General features: G+C 41.3%; 1 protein-coding gene across 2 annotated transcripts in view; it reads left to right on the top strand.

Annotated features, from left to right (window-relative positions):
• The first annotated feature begins 436 nt into the window (after positions 1-436).
• LOC123504238 (von Willebrand factor D and EGF domain-containing protein-like) overlaps positions 437-5,005 on the top strand; it is a 303,382-nt gene continuing 298,813 nt past the window's right edge. The window contains exons 1-2 of one of the 2 annotated variants that reach the window (XM_045254613.1): positions 446-542; positions 920-1,115. The gene's annotated coding sequence lies outside the window, so the exon portion shown is untranslated. Of the gene's footprint in view, positions 1,116-5,005 lie in introns of both variants that reach the window. The other variant, XM_045254612.1, reaches the window with a different exon arrangement.

Genomic DNA, 5,005 nt, shown 5'->3' on the forward strand with positions numbered 1-5,005 from the left:
TTATTATTATTATTAGTGTGTGTGTGTGTGTGTATGTGCATTACCTATGCTTTGTGTAGGATTACCGGCATAATAATAGTTTGGGATCACCTCATCTCGACTGTGATACGTTATGCTCATCATGTGCGTGTGTGTGTGATAGCAAAAGATGCAACATTGTGGCGATGGGGAAGAAGCTGAACACAGTTAGAGAAGAGTTGATAAGACGTGACGCTTTTGATCATGATCCGTGTTGTAGTCAGTCACACAGTGCCCATGGTATCTTATTGCAAGGGAATGATGTGATAACCACGGGATGATGGTGCTGGAAGCGACAGTGATGTTAGCGGCAGCAAGAGATGGCAGGATATGCGCCGCTGGCTGATGTTCACTGTTCGGAGTCAGCTCGACCCAGCTCAAACAGTAAAAACACCACTCCGACTCAGTGCATCACCAGCCGTCGGAGGGTGTGTACGCACGGGCGTCTCTCCTATCCCACGTTGATCGCGTCTGCTACAACTCTGAATTTTATACAAACAAGGACCTTTTTTGGCTTTTCGAGTGTTAGTGAACGCAAAGGAAAAGGGGAATTCGGTTTTATTTCTTGACACGACGATAGTTAACTGAAAGGGAGTTTGACACCTGTTGAGGGAGAAGGAAAGAAGGAAGCGTGATCATTACAGTGTTTAGGTGAGGTGGACTCTTAATAACTGTATAAAGCCCACACGTGTCATAGCAGAACCACACAGGACAAATAAGGACTAAACGTGTGTTATGTCATTTAACTAAGATGTGGTGGAGTATGTTTGTGTGAGTGTGTGTGTGTGTGTGTGTGTGTGTGTGTGTGTGGCCCTGTGTCTGGGGGCACATGCTGTGAAGTCAACATGTCTTAAACACGGAAGTTGTATGTGTAGGAGCTGTGTTACGTCTCGTCCACCAGAGTGCGTGCGTGCGTGCATGTGTGTATAATTTCGTGAAAGCGTGTGGGAACAGCAATGGAAAGCAGAATTTGAAGGAGAAAAAAACTAAAACATTTACTGAAGTAAGAACAACAACAATAACAACAACAGCAGCAACAAAAGCAACAGTAACGAAAAAGATTAACTACCACAAGAAGTTACGAAGCCACCAGTCTGGTAAGTTGAACAATTGTTACATTTGGTCACGTCACACAATTGTTATAACGTTTCATCTTATGTCTTATGTTTTCTAACGATACCTTGTTGGTCTGACTAGGCCCACTTCTATAAGGTTACCTGTCTTTACGACACACCATTCTTACAACCTTCTACTGTGCTACTTTCCTCTTTCGAGATTTTGTTTTAATGTGAATCGACTCAGTGGTATTTTGAAACAACTGCTGATAATTCGCTAATTGTTTTGTTCTGATGTGTGTGTGTGTGTGTGTGTGTGTGTGTGTGTGTGTGTGTGTGTGTGTGTGTGTGTGTAATTCACTACGGACGTATGCTATTTCCCTAGCCAGCCTTCCCCATTACAGAGCCAGCTCAGAACTCATAGACCGATCTTCGCGTAGGACTGAGACCACAACACACTCCACACACCGGGAAAGCGAGGCCACAACCCCTCGAGTTACATCCCGTACCTACTTGCTGTTAGGTGAACAGGGACCACACATGTAGAAGCTTGCCCATTTGCCTCGCCTCTTTCCGGGACTCAAACTCGGGCCTTTTCGGTTGGGAGCCGAGCGTGCTAACCACTACACTTCGCTATGTGTGTGTGTGTGTTTGTGTGTGTGTGTGTGTGTGTGTGTGTGTGTGTGTGTGTGTGTGTGTGTGTGTGTGTGTGTGTGTGTGTGTGTGTGTGTGTGTGTACCTTTTTTTTCTCTACCGAACACAAACGTAAGGCAGATGTGTGATCATTGTGTTATTTGATGGAGTTAGTTAGGTGGCTTTTGTTGACTACTCCTGAGATTTGACTACGTAACGATCTATGAACTTGTACGTAAACATGATACGATTAATTCCTTGTTGGAGCTCCATCGTTCACATTCCTAAGGATGATTGAATTGAAAGGCGGAGACAGGAAAAAAGATGAGGCATCTATGTAGGGCCTAATATAGCTACTTGTCCCTCCATCTCACTTCTATTAGATAAATTAGCATTAGAGAAGAAAGGTTCAACTAAAGAGAGTAACTTTGCTGTTACTCCCTTCCTCTTCAATGTCACCACCTTTATGACGCAGCGCTCGCTGGTGACCAGAGGGTTGGATAAAGGAATAGATCATGCTTCGTTACCTGTCGCTTTATCTGTTGTTTTGACAGGAAATGAAGTGAGGTCTTCAGCCACGAAAACCGGAAAAGATCGCGTCACGTTCCGCATGAAAAAGAGAATAGTGATAGAGCTGTTCAACTAATGGACTAGGGATTGTCTATTATTGTCGCTCTTCTTTGTGTATTTGTTTGCAGTGAACTTTTTTTTTTGTGTGTTTTTTTTTTTTTTACATGATAAGAGAAACGTGGTGAACCAACAGTGCCTTGGGTGAGTAGCAGTTCTTTGACAATCAGTGTCATTTGTGGTCCTCGAAAAAAAGATGATGATTTCAGTATATTACATCGTTGCATTGATCTTTAATCCAGTAGAACTCCGTATGTCTGTGATCCTCGCAAAAAAAAAAAAATAAAAAATAAATAAAATAAAAATAAATAAATAGAATAAATAGATAAGTAAATAAAAAATAAATGGATAAATAAAAAAAAGTAGAAAAAAATAGAAAAAGAAATTCCTGATATGAGACGGTTGCATTGATTCAGGAAATTCTAAACATATATCCTTTGTGTATTTCGTTTTTAAAAGCAAGCGTTAATCTGCCTCTCTTTCCTTTTCTTTCTTCAAATTTCTTACAACTACGGACAAACAGGAAATCGTGTACAGGGATAGAGATAGTTAGATAAACAGACAGACAGACAGACAGATAGATAGATAGATAGATAGATAGATAGAGAGAGAGAGAGAGAGAGAGAGAGAGAGAGAGAGAGAGAGAGAGAGAGAGAGATGATGTGTGTGTGTGTGTGTGTGTGTGTGTGTGTGTGTGTGTGTGTGTGTGTGTGTGTGTCATTGCTGGAGCCTCCCGTGAAATGGAAAGCAACATCGATATCGGCAACATAAAGTGTGAAGGAAAGCTGTGTCCCCGCGGAGCGCCTGCTGTAATTGGCGTCTACTGAGAGAGAGAGAGAGAGAGAGAGAGAGAGAGAGAGAGAGAGATTGTTATTATTATCAGTATTGTTGTTATTATTAGTATTATTGTCATTATTCTTGTTATCACTATTGATATAATAATAATAATATAATTAGTATTCCTATTATTATTATTATTATTATTATTATTATTATTATTATTATGATTATCGTTATCATAATTATTATTGTTATTATTGTTATTATTATTATTGATCAATTTATTACATACAAGGTAGTATATAAATCTATCCATGTGACCAGCTGAACGTTTTCTTTCTTTCTTTCTCTTTCTCTCTCTCTCTCTCTCTGGAAAAGCAGAAACAAATAATGAATTTCTAGTAAGCATAACAGTGTCCAAAATGCACACACACACACACACACACACACACACACACACACACACACACACACACACACACACACACACACACTGTATAAGATCAGTTTCAGAAGTTTGAACGCTCTATTGTGAACGCTTGACTGAGCGCAGGATGAGAAGGGAGGAGGGAGGAAGGAGGAAGGTTGGAGTGGTTTTCCTGAAGGTATCGAGGAGACAAGGAAGAGGAGGAAGACAGTGTTAATTCCTTCAGTACCATGGCGTATTCATTCTGCTTACTATTTGGTGATTTTATACAGCTTCAGAAATTCATGTATGGGATTAAAATAGTGAAGACTGTTGCCATTAATCCTCTGACCTCCATAGATGCTTTCTATTGTCAATAAAATGGTCTAATCGCACACAGATCTCAATGTAAAAATGTTCCCCGGTATTGAAAGGGTTAAGGAACGTGCTTGAGGTTAACTTACTACTCGTACTTAGTCTTAACTGCCGAGTACAGTGTATCCACCCACTACCATATTCAAAAACCAATTCTTTCCTTTACTAAAACAAGTCATCACATCTTCCTCTACAACTCCCAAACTTTGCATTACCACCACAATTATTATAACCTCTCCATCATTCATTCTCCGCTGATCTTCAGACTGAGGTGCATCGGTACAGAGGGAACTGTAATGATATTATAAGGATGCGCAAGTCTGCCATTGTTTCTCGAGTTGCAGCGCCACTACAAGGTCCTGGAAATGCGTGAATAGCCATCTATACATGTGTCGCTTATCTAGCCAGTCAACCAGACAGCCAACTAGCCAACCAGCCAGCCAGTCAGCCAGCCAGGTGCAGTGCTTTGTGGGTTCCGATGAGTGCGGTGACTTTTGTCCGGCTGTTCTTTAATCCATAATCAGCGAATTGTGTCTCAGTTTTGTAAAATCAAAGGCTGACTTTCAATGGAAAAGAAAAAAACTAGAAAGGAAAAGGAAAAGTGTTTTATTAAGGTCTCTCTCTCTCTCTCTCTCTCTCTCTCTCTCTCTCTCTCTCTCTCTCTCTCTTCTCTCTCTCTCTCTCTCTCTCTCTCTCTCTCTCTCTCTCTCTCTCTCTCTCTCCAATTCTTTAAACTTAATTTCTCTTCCTACCACTATCTGCCCATTTATTCCTTTGCCATTGACGAACTGCCAACACCAACCTTGTCTTCTGTTACTTCTCTTTGCTGCTGCTGTGTCTTGTCTCTCCTCGGTCCTTTGATCAGTCTTGCCTGCCTTCCTCGGCGAAGACTGCGTATATACCTTTCACTCTTCCTGCCTGTCAATCCCACCGTGGCAGCGTGGCGTGCCTCAGAAAGCCTCGCCATATTCACGTGACTAAAATGTTCCTACTTTGCTTGAGTTTCTTTGGGTTTCACTTATTTTGGTTTATTTTCTAATTGGTAGTGGTTAAGTGGTCGTGTGTGTGTGTGTGTGTGTGTGTGTGTGTGTGTGTGTGTGTGTGTGTGCGC

The sequence above is a fragment of the Portunus trituberculatus genome, chromosome 15 (genome assembly GCF_017591435.1).
Source record: "Portunus trituberculatus isolate SZX2019 chromosome 15, ASM1759143v1, whole genome shotgun sequence".
NCBI classification, from domain to species: Eukaryota; Metazoa; Arthropoda; class Malacostraca; order Decapoda; family Portunidae; genus Portunus; species Portunus trituberculatus.